Source organism: Papio anubis, chromosome 12, assembly GCF_008728515.1.
Source record: "Papio anubis isolate 15944 chromosome 12, Panubis1.0, whole genome shotgun sequence".
In the NCBI taxonomy this organism is placed as follows: Eukaryota; Metazoa; Chordata; class Mammalia; order Primates; family Cercopithecidae; genus Papio; species Papio anubis.
In genome coordinates, this window is record NC_044987.1 from 101,923,430 (window position 1) to 101,935,542 (window position 12,113).

At 46.7% G+C, this 12,113-nt stretch overlaps 1 protein-coding gene across 2 annotated transcripts in view; it reads left to right on the top strand.

The window, feature by feature from the left end:
- Nucleotides 1-10,064: 10,064 nt before the first annotated feature.
- The window catches only part of CELF1 (CUGBP Elav-like family member 1), a 92,861-nt gene continuing 90,812 nt past the window's right edge, over nucleotides 10,065-12,113 (top strand). For both annotated transcript variants that reach the window (XM_009186082.3, XM_009186093.3), the window contains exon 1: nucleotides 10,065-10,586. The gene's annotated coding sequence lies outside the window, so the exon portion shown is untranslated. The remainder of the gene's footprint in view (nucleotides 10,587-12,113) is intronic.

Below are 12,113 nucleotides of genomic sequence, written 5' to 3' on the forward strand. Positions count from 1 at the left end.
GACTTGGGCTGAGGTCGCCTTCCTCCTCGCCTACCCGTCCCAGGGCACGGCTCCCTCCATCATCTGACCAAACAGCAGTGTTTACATAGCAGGAAAAAATAGGAAAATATGCATTATAATGTATTAATATATCATTAAAAAATTATGAAAAGCTCAAATATGAAACCTGCAATCTACAAAAAGGTAAGTAGAATGGTTGTAATGCCAGCTATTTACTTTTTTGTTGTTTGTTTGTTTTGAGATGGAGTCTCACTCTGTTGCCCAGGCTGGAGTGCAGTCACACGATCTCGGCTCACTGCAACCTCCGCCTCCTGGTTCAAGCGATTCTCCTGCCTCAGCCTCCCGAGTAGCTGGGATTACAGGTGTGTGCCACCACACCCAGCTAATTTTTGTTTTTAGTAAAGATGAGGTTTCACCATGTCAGCCAGGCTGGTCTCGAACTCCTGACCTCAGGTGATCCACCTGCCTCGGCCTCTCAGAGTGCTGGGATTACAGGCATGAGCCACTTGGTGGGCCTATTTATATTTAAATCTTTCTCTGAAACAGGCATCTGGTGTTTTTTTTTCTGTTTGTTGTTGTTGAGACAGAGTCTTACTCTGTGGCCCAGGCTGGTGTGCAGTGGCACTATCTTAGATCACTGCAATCTCTGCCTCCCTGGTTCAAGTGATTCTCCTGCCTCAGCCTCCCTAGTAGCTGGGACTACAGGTGTGCACCATCACTCCTGGCTATTTTTGTTTGTTTATTTTTGTTTTTGAGACAAAGTCTCGCTCTGTCACCAGACTGGAGAGTACAGTGGCAAGATCTTGGCTCACTGCAACCTCTGCCTCCTGGGTTCAAGTGATTCTCCTGCCTCAGCCTCCCAAGTAGCTGGGATTATAAGCACATGCCACCACTCCCAGCTAATTTTTGTATTTTTAGTAGAGATGGGGTTTCACCATGTTGGCCAGGCTGGTCCCAAACTCCTGGCCTCAGGTGATCCATCCCCCTTGGCCTTCCAAAGTGCGGGGATTACAGGCATGAGCCACCCCACCTGGCCCATCTGGTGGTTTTAAAAGATTCATTTTCTTTTCTTTTTTGAGATGTAGTCTCCTTCTGTTGCCTAGGCTGGAGTGCAGTAGCGCCATGTTGGCTCACTGCAACCTCCGCCTCCCGGGTACAAGCAATTCTCCTGCCTCAGCCTCCTCAATAGCTGGGACTACAGGTGCCCACCACTATGCCCGGCTAATTTTTTGTGTGCTTTTAGTAGAGACAGGGTTTCGCCATGTTGGCCGGACTGCTCTCAAACTCCTGACCTCAGGTGATCCATCCGCCTTGGTTTCCCAAAGTGCTGGGATTACAGGCATGAGCCACCGCACCCGACCTAATTTTAGAATATTTTCATGGCCCTCAAAATAAGCCCCATATCCATTAGCAGAGACACCATTTTCTCCCAATCATCCTCCAGCCTTAGGCAAACACTAACCTACTTTCTGACTCTATAGATTTACATGTTTAGCATGTTTAGGGCATTTCTTCTTTTTACTTTTCTTCTTTTTTTTTTTTCTAGGAAACAGAGTCTCACTGTCACCTAGACTAGAGCGCAGTGGCAGCGTGACCATGACTCACTGTAGCCTCGACCTTTTGGGTACAAGCAATCTTCCCACCTCAGCCTCCCAAGGAGTTGAGACTACAGACATGTGCCACGATGCCTGGCTAATTTTTTATTATGTGTGGTGATGGGGTCTCACTGTGTTCCCCAAACTGATCTCAGGACTGGGCACAGTGGCTCACTCCTGTAATCCCAGCACTTTGGGAGGTTGAGGCAGGCAGATCACCAGAGGTCAGGCGTTTGAGACCAGTGTGGTCAACATGGAGAAACCCCATCTCTACTAAAAACATACAAAAATTAGCCAGGTATAATAGTGGGCGCCTGTAATCCCAGCTACTCGGGAGGCTGAGGCAGGAGAATCACTTGAACCCGGGAGGCAGAGGTTGTGATGAGCCGAGATCACGCCACTGCACTTCAGCCTGGGTGACACCATGTCAAAAACAAAACAAAACAAAACAAAGTGATCTTGAATTCCTGGGCTCAAACAATCCTCCCGATTTGGCCTCCCAAAGTACTGGGATTATAGGTCTGAACTACTGTGTCTAGCCTAGTGTATTTCAAATAAATGGAGTCATACAATATGTGTTCTTTGTATCTGGCTTCTTCTTTTTTTTTTTTGAGATAGAGTTTCACTCTTGTTGCCCAGGCTGGAGTGCAATGGTGTGATTTTAGCTCACTGCAACCTCCACCTCCTGGGCTCAAGCAATTCTCCCACCTCAGCCTCCTGAGTAGCTGGGACCACAGGTGCGCACCACCACACCTGGTGGCAAATTTTTGTATTTTTGGTAGAGATGGGCTTTCACCATATTGTCCAGGTTGATCTCGAACTACTGGACTCAAGTGATCTTCCTGCTTCAGCCTCTCGAAGTGCTGGCATTGCATGCGTGAGCCACCCCACCCTTTTTTTTTTGAGATGGAGTTTCATTCTTGTCGCCCAGGCTGGAGTGCAATGGCATGATCTCAGCTCACTGCAACCTCCGCCTCCCAGGTTCAAGCAATTCTCCTGCCTCAGACTCTCTAATAGCTGGGATTACAGGCATGCACCACCACTCCCAACTAATTTTATATTTTTAATAGAGACGGTTTCTCCATGTTGGTCAGCCTGGTCTTGAATTCCCGACCTCAGGTGAACTGCCCGCCTGGGCCTCCCAAAGTGCTGGGATTACAGGTGTTAGCAACTGCATGTGGCCTTTTTTTGTTTTTCTTTTTCTTTTCCTTTTTTTCAGACGGAGTCTCTCTGTTGCCCAGGCTGGAGTACAATCTCGACTCACTGCAAGCTCCGCCTCCCGGGTTTACACCATTCTCCTGCCTCAGCCTCCTGAGTAGCTGGGACTACAGGCGCCCGCCACCACATCTGGCTAATTGTTTGTATTTTTAGTAGAGATGGGGTTTCACTGTCTTAGCCAGGATGGTCTCAATCTTCTGACCTCATGATCCGCCCATCTCGGCCTCCCATAGTGCTGGGATTACAGGTGTGAGCCACCACGCCCAGCCTTTTTTTCTTAATAGATATCTCTTTGCTTAGAGATATCTGTCTTTTTGAGACAGAGTCTCGCTTTTAGTCGCTCAGGCTGGAGTGCAGCGGCGCCATCTCAAGCCACTGCAGCTCCGCCTCCCCGTTCACGCATTCTCCTGCCTCAGCCTCCCCAGTAGCTGGGACTACAGGCGCCTCACCTTCGGGCTAATTTTTTTTGCATTTTAGTAGAGACGGGTTTTAACTGCATAGCTCAGGATGGTCTCATCTGCTGGGATCTGTGGATCCGCCTCAGCCGCCTCCTCCCAGTGCTGGGATTACAGGCGTGAGCCACCGCGCCCAGCCGAGATATCTGTCTTATGCTTAGAATGTTTTCAAGGATCGTCCATGTTGTAGCAAGTATCAGACTGTCCTTCTTTTTATTGCCAAATAATATTTCAATATATGGACAGACCACATGTTTTTATCCGTTTATCAGTTGATGGATATTTGAGTTGTTTCCATTTTTGGCTATGTTGAACAATGCTGCTGGGAACATCTGCATACAACTTCTGGACATAGGTTTTCATTTCTTTTGTATATTTGACTAATCATGGAATTGTGAGGTTATAGAGTATTACTATGTTTAAATACACTAAATACACTAGGCTAGACACAGTAGTTCAGACCTATAATCCCAGTACTTTGGGAGGCCAAAGTACCTTTAGAAGAACTGTCAGTTTTCCAAAGTGACTGCACCTTTTTGCATTCCCACCAGGAGAGTATGGAGGGTTCCAATGTTGCCATGCCACATGGTCGCCAACACTTATTATCTGTCTTTCATTATAGCCATTTTAGTGGGTGTGGTGTCTCTTTGTGGAATAAACTTTTTTTTTTTGAGACGGAGTCTCGCTTTGTTGCCCAGACTGGAGTGCAGTGGCGTGGTCTTGGCTCACTGCAAGCTCTACCTCCTGGGTTCACGCCATTCTCCTGCCTCAGCCTCCCGAGTAGCTGGGACTATGGGCGCCCGCCACCACGCCCGGCTTATTTTTTGTATTTTTGGTAGAGACGGGGTTTCTCTGTGTTAGCCAGGATGGTCTCAATCTCCTGACCTCGTGATCCACCCGCGTTGGCCTCCCAAAATGCTGGGATTACAGGCCTGAGCCACTGCGCCCGGCCAGGAATAAACTTTTAAATGTGGAATAATTTAGATGCACAGAAAGGTTTTAAAAATAGTACTGAGAGTCCATTATGTCCTTCCCCCTCCAATGTTAACATTTTTTTTGGTAACAGCTTTATTGAGGTATAATGCATATGCCTTGTCACCCTCCTAACTATACAATTCAGTGTTTATTAATATACTCACAGGGTTGCACAACCATCACCAATATCTAATTTTAGAAAATTTCATCATCCCAAAAAGAAATCCTATACCCATTAGCAATCACTCCCCATTCCCTCATTCCCTGACAACCACGAATTGACTTTCTGTCTCAGTGGACCTGCCTATTCCAAACATTTCATATACATGGATCATACAACATGTGGTCTTTGTATATTCATGTACACATATTGATAAAGGTCATTATAACTATATAGAGAAAATGTTTTGTTTTTTGTTTTTGAGACAGAGTCTCACTCTGTCACCCAGGCTGGAGTGCAGTGATGTGTACATTATATAATATGTATATTATATGATATGTATATTATATATGATATGTATATTATAAATTATATGTGTTATGTTATATGTATATTGTATATAATATGCATATTATATATGTATATTATATATTGTATGTGCATTATATATGTATATTATATATTGTATGTACATTATATATGTATATTATATATTGTATGTCATATGTATGTTATATAGTATGCATGTTATATATTATATAGAATGCATATTATATATAGAATGCATTATATATTACATATAGTATGTATATTATACATTATATATAGTATGTATATTATACATTATATATAGTGTGTATATTATACATTATATATAGTGTGTATATTATATATTTTATATATATATAAAATTAGAAAGTCTGCATTTTGGTAAAATAATGGATCTAGTTAATAGCCATCAATGGATAAAAGCATTAGATGAAACACTTATAGGAAACGACCACAGAGGGATCAGGCTGAGGCCACCTCAACCACGGATGAGTCTGTGTCACTAAAAACAGGACAGACAACCTGACATCATAGGCTATAGGCCTCCAGATGTGATGCAGTGCGATGCTCGCAGCACCACCTGAATATAATCAGGCCTTAAGAGTTTTCTTTCTGGCCAGGCGCGGTGGCTCACACCTATAATTCCAACACTTTCGGAGGCTGAGGCGGGCAGATCACCTGAGGTTAGGAGTTCAAGACTAGTCTGGCCAACATGGAGAAACCCTGTCTCTACTAAAAATACAAAAAATTAGCTGGGCATGGTGGTGGGTACAGGTAATCCCAGCTACTCGGGAGGATGAGGCAAGAGAATTGCTTGAACCCGGGAGGTGGAATTTGCAGTGAGCTGATATTGCACCATTGCACTCCAGCCTGGGCAGCAAGAGTGAAATTCCGTCCCAAAAAAAAAAAGAGTTTTCTTTTTTTCTTTTAGAGACAAGGGCAGGGTGAGGTGGCATGTGCCTGTAGTCCCAACTACTCGGGAGGCTGAGGCAGGGGAATCACTTGAGTCCAGAAGTTCTGGGCTATAGTGCACTATGTCAATCAGGTGTCTGCACTAAGTTCAGCATCAACATCATGACCTCCAGAGAGTGGGGGACCACCAGGTTACCTAAGCAGTGGTGAACCATTTCAGGCTGGAAATGGAACAGGTCAAAAATCCCGTGCTGATCTGTAGTGGAATCATGCCTGTGAAAAGTCACTGCACACGAGCCTGGGCAATATAGCAAGATCTTGTCTCTTTAAAAAGAAAAACAGGCCGGTCGTGGTGGCTCATGCCTGTAATCATAGCACTTTGTAAGGCCAAGGCGGGCGGATCACGGTGTCAGGAGATTGAGAGTATCCTGGCTAACACGGTGAAACCCTGCCACTACTAAAAATACAAGAAATTAGCCAGGTTTAGTGGCATGCGCCTGTAGTCCCAGCAACCCAGGAGGCTGAGGCAGGAGAATCACCTGAACCTGGGAAGGGGAGGTTGCAGTGAGCCAAGATTGTGCCACTGCAGTCCAGCCTGGGCCACAGAGCCAGACTCCGTCTCAAACAAAAACCAAAAAACAAACAAAAAAAAAACAAGAAAGAAAAGTAAATAGGCCAGGCGCGGTGGCTCCCAGCACTTTGGGAGGCCTAGGTGGGTGGATCACCTGAGGTAAGGAGTTCAAGGCCAACCTGACCAACATGGCGAAACCCTGACTCTACTAAAACTATAAAATTACCCAGGCATGGTGGCGCATGCCTGTAATCCCAGCTACTCCGGATCTGAGGCAGCAGAATCGCTTGAATCTGAGAGGCAGAGGTTGCAGTGAGCCCAGGTGGCGCCACTGCACTCCAGCATGGGCAACAGAGGGAGACTCCGTCTCAAAAAAAAAAAAAAAATTAATAATAAATAAATGAATAAAAACCAAATAGAGACAGGGTCTTACTCTGTTGCCTAGGCTGGAGTGTAGTGTCATGATCATAGCTCACTGCAACCTGGAACTCCTGGGCTGAAGGGGTTCTCCTACCTCAGCTTCTTAAGAAGCTGGAACTGCAGATGTGCATGCCACCATGCCAGGCTAACATTTTTAAATTTTTTATTTATGTGGAGATGGTGTCTTGTTATGTCGCCTGGGCTGGATTTGAACTCCTGGCCTCAAACAGTCCTCTTGCCTTCCCCTCCAAGGTAGCTGGGATTATGGGAGTAAGCCATCATGCCTGGCTATCATCATTTCCTCTATAATTATTTCTCTATTGTTATATGGCTATGAATGAACTATAATTTATCAATCTCCTTTTGTATCAAATTTTATGCTGTTTAAACAATGTTATGGCCAGGTGTCATGGCTCACACCTGTAATCCCAAAACTTTGGAAGGCCGAGTGGGGAGGGTCGCTTGAGCTCAAGAGTTTGAGACCAGCCTGGGCAACATAGTGAGACCCCTGTCTCTACAAAAGAAAAATAATTAGTTGGACATGGTGGCACACACCTGTGATCTCAGCTACTCACAAGGCTCAGGTGGAAGGATCGCTTGAACCCAGGAGTTCAAGGTTGCAGTGGCTATGATAGCACCACTACACTCCAGGCTGGGTGACAGAGCAAGACCCTGTGTCTAGAAAAATAAAAATAAAAAATAAAACGTTACAGTCTCTGCCATTATCCATGAATCTTTCCTTAGGATAAATTCCTAGAGAGGTATGTAAAAGTTCAGATTCCTCTAGGCAGATTACCTGAACTTTACTCCCTCCACCACTTGGAGAAGTCTATTTCTCTGCACTCTTACTAACACTGGCTATTTTTTTTTTTTTTTTTTTTTGAGACGGAGTCTTGCTCTGTCGCCCAGGCTGGAGTGCAGTGGTTCGATCTCGACTCACTGCAACCACCATCTCCCAAGTTCAAGCGATTCTTTCTCAGCCTCCCGAGTAGCTGGAACTACAGGCACCTGCCATCATGCCCGGCTGATGTTTGTATTTTTCAGTAGAGACAGGGTTTTGCCACGTTGGCCAGGCTGGTCTTGAACTCCTGACCTCAGGTAATCCATCTGCCTCGGCCTCCCCAAGTGCTAGGATTACAGGCATGAGCTACTGCGCCTGGCCAACACTGGCTTTTTTAAAAAATAAATCTTAATCTATTTGTAAGGCAAAACATGAAACAGGAAGCTTTACATACTGTTAAATCTCACACTAGGCTTTTTTTTTTTTTTTTTTTTTGTATTTGGACTGTTTAGCATTTTGTCTATGCTGCTGAAACCTTTTGAAGTTACAAAATCTATTTGCGTTCTTCATGTAATTGTTCTTCCCCCCAACCTTGGGCTAACAGGCTGTGGCCTTCCTCGGTAACTCAATGCAAGAGTGATATTAATACCTTGCAAGTTCCTCCCTTGCAAATGGGAGCCCTAAGTCAAGGTGCAGATAGAATAGGAAAAAGCTTCTGGTTGCTCTTCAAGAAGTATCTGTTGAGTTAGATACAATGAAAAGCAACGGCGATATTAGGAGAATAACAAGATGGGTATGGAAAAGTTTCTAGTTGCTCTTCAAGAAATATTTATTGAGTCAGATACTGTGAAAAGCACTGGAGATATAACAAGATGGGCGTGGTGCCTGTCCTTATTTAGCTCATGGACAGGTTCCAAGAAGCTTCTAAAGGCTGAACATTTCATTCGTTTTCCATACCTGGCACTTAGATATACCTATTAATTAAGTCAACAATATTTATTCAGCATGTACTATGGATTAGGCATTATCGAGGCCCTGAGGATAGAGCAGTGAAATAAAACAGACAAAACCTCTATCCTCATGAAGTTTACCTTTTGGTTTACCTTCTGGGCTACTGTCAATAAAACAAGTAAAATACGTAAGTACAAAATATACTGTGAGGCCAGGTGCAGTGGCTCACGCCTGTAATCCCAGCACTTTGAGAGGCAGAGGCAGGCAGAACACTTGCAGTCAGGAGTTTGAGTCCAGGCTGGCCAACATGGTGAAACCCTGTCTCCACTAAAAATACAAAAATTAGTCAGGCGTGGTGGCGGGCGCCTGTAAGCTACTTGGGAGGCTGAGGCAGGAAAATTGCTTGAACCTGGGAGGTGGATGTTGCAGTGAGCCGAGATTGCACCACTGCACTCCAGCCTGGGTGACAAGAGCAAGACTGTCTCAAAAAAAAAAAAAAAAACCAACCCAAAAAAACAAAACAAAACTGTGTTAGATAATGATAAGTGTTTTGGATAAAAATGAAAGTGGGATTGAAAGCATGGGGGTGTGTGTATGTGTGTGCATAGTGTGCATACGTATGCCATGCATGTGAGCAATGTAAAATAGGGTGCTCGGGGAAAAGTGGACTAAGAAGGTGACACTTAAGTCAAAGTCTGAAGGAGATGAAGAAGTGAGCCATGTGGATATCCACATGATTCTATGGAGCACAAAAGGAGACAGATTCTCTGCTTGAAACATTTCTATAACCTATGGGAGGAAATATATGGTAACATTTTTGACAACATTCTGTAAGCTATAATGGTCTATAAATACAGAATGTTTTCAGTCAATTACACATAAAACTATTAACAAGAACAAGATCATATTATCAGCATTATGAATGTATATAAAACTACCCAGTACAATTAGGGAATATGATCATGTACAATTTAAGGACTAAACGGTACCAGAAAAACTGTGGTTAGTTTTTTTTCCCTCCAAAGGCGACAGAGGAAAACCCTTGAGGCCTTGAGGCTTCTGCTTGGAAGCCCACTTGTTTGTGGTAAGGTAGGATATAATCAGTATTTGTGGGTATAAAAATTATATTCTCTGGGAAGCCAGATGATGTTACAGAGAAACCATCCCATGAGTTATTTGCATGTTGATGGGGCCAAAAGCTTCCAGAACAAAGTTTTGTTTACCTGCATTTAACTGCCTCACAAGGTCTGGAACCTACGTAATAAACATTGGCTCAAACAACAACAACAAATTGTACTGCTTGCGTTCCATCTACACCCAGGGATTCCTGAGTAACTCGGGAGGAAGTCTTTAAAGACCTAACCTGAGTTGTTAAGAAAATATATATACATTTCTTTTTTCTGGGAAAAGCAGGTTATGGCTGAGCAATCGGTCTCTTAATAGAATCTTTGTGAACTTCCTGATGTCGCAGCGATCGTTGACAGGTTGTGCGTTCACACTGATTGTCTTGCTAAAAGGCACTCCCTGCACTTGGAACACACATATCCACATCCCAGCAAAGAAGGAAGGCCTGGATGCTGTTGCTTATCTGTTGGGGCAAAAAGGGGCGTGCCATGTGCCCAACGCTGGCCAAGCACCAGTCACTCCTTCACTCATCTATTTATTCAACAAATATCTTATTATGCTCCTACTCAGTGCCCAGTAGGGGTGCCTCCTTGCCCACCAGGGTCATCTAGAGCTCCTGTGGGTGCGGTGGGCGGAGTCAAGAACTTGATTCCCAGGCCTGGCTCTTCCCTCCAGTAGGGCTCGGAGACAAAGAGATGTGCCCCTGCAGCTCCCTCGGCTGAGGGCTCCGCCCGCGGCCCCAGGGGCTTAGGCGCGGCAGCTCCTCCACTTCCCAGCCCCAGGGGGCGCTGCAGTGCCCGGCGCTCGGCCCGCCCCTACGCCGCGCTCCGCTCGCATCTGCGCTGCGGGCGGCACCGCGGTGATACGTTCCCCTTCGTCGCGCTCCCCCTCCTCCTCCGCCCTCCCCGCCGGTGGTAGGTGCCGGAAGTGCCGCCATTTTGGGGTGTTCTGCTCTGGCGGCAGCGGCGGCAGCGGCGGCGGGACGCGGAGGCTCCCCCGGGATTCGGCCTCAGCAGCGAGGCGGCGGCGGCGGCGGCGGCTGCGGAGGCGCAGGTAGCAGCTGAGGCAGCGGCGGGCTCAGGTGCAGCCGCTGGTGAGTGCTGCGGGCGCAGGATAACGGGCCGCGGGAGGGAGGGAGGGAAAGAAGGCAAGAGGGAGGCGCCGCGGGGCGGGTCCGGTTCGGGAGGCCGCGGGTCACAGGGCCCTCCGGGCGCGGCCTCTCCTCGTTCTCTGCGTGCTGCGATCTCCTCCTGCATGTCGGGGTCCCAGGCTCCCCGGGTCCTGTCGGGCTTGCCCGGCGCGTGCCCCCGCGCCCTGGGAGACCCGCCCTCCTCGTGGCCTTGCTTCTTCTCCCCGCGCCCTTTACCTTCACCCTCTGGGCTCAAAGGCCTCGTTCCCTACCCAGTGCCAGCTCCGTTTTCCTCCTCTTTCTGGCTGCCGTGCTGGACCCAGGCTTCCTGCCCGGGACACCCCATCTCTGCCCCTGTCGCCTCACGTGTTCTTGGTGTTCACCCCTGTGGGTACCGAAGGGTCTCCGCCCCTAAAAGGCAGCGCTTTTCTGGAGCCTCGAGAGCCCCTCGTTTCTCGCCCCAGATCCGCTAGGGCCTTGGCTTGCCCTCCCCCCACATCAGGTGCTCACCCTGTCGTGGCCTAGTAGCTGGGCAGGAATCTCGCACCCGGGAGCGCGGGGAACACATTAAAGCGCTTTCTTCGCTAGGGAACAGGCTTTGAATTTAAAACCGGTGGTGTCTTGGTTGTGGTCCTTCGGGCAGGATGTTGTTTTAGTTCTCGGAGACCATTGCACATGTACCAAGGAGCTTCTCATTGGTTTAGGCTCATACCCATAGTTGAGGGTAATGTGGTGAGATTTGGATTGGAATCTGTTTCCGCAAAATGGAATCTCTTTCTCGCCAGGAGAGAGCTGTAGGTTTATTACCTTCGAGTAAAAAGACTGTATAACAGTTTTAAGGAGCATGAAATGTTTTATAATGTGTGCAGTGTAAGAGGTTACGAATACTCAATCTTTTACAGGAACTTCTTTTTTTTTTTTTTTTTTTTTTTTTTTAAAGACGGAGTTTCGCCCTTGTTGCTTAGGCTGGAGTGCAGTGGCGCGATCTCGGCTCACTGCAACCTCCCCAGGTTCAAGCGATTCTCTTGCCTCAGCCTCCCAAGTAGCTGGGATTACAGGCATGCGCCACCACTCCCGGCTAATTTTTGTATTTTTAGTAGAGACGGGGTTTCACCATGTTGATCAGGCTGGATGTTCCCGAACTCCTGACCTCGGGTGATCCACCCGCCTCCCAAAGTGCTGGGAGTACAGGCGTGAGCCACCGCGTCCGACCGACCGGAACTTCACCTTTTGAAGGTCTTTTCACTGTCTTTGATTACCCGTGAATTGGGAAGGCTTTAATTGCATGCTTTCCCCTTGCCCACAAGTGTAGCTTCTCTCTAAGTGCTATGGAAGTTTCAGCCTCTCCATTAATCCTTGGTGAGAATGAAGGCGTCTCCATATAGAATCACCCTTTCTGTTTTAGCATTAATGAGTCCACTTAGAAAATCACGGGATTACTATAGCGTGCACAAACTGTTGCTACGGTGATTTTCTTCTCATGCTAATTTT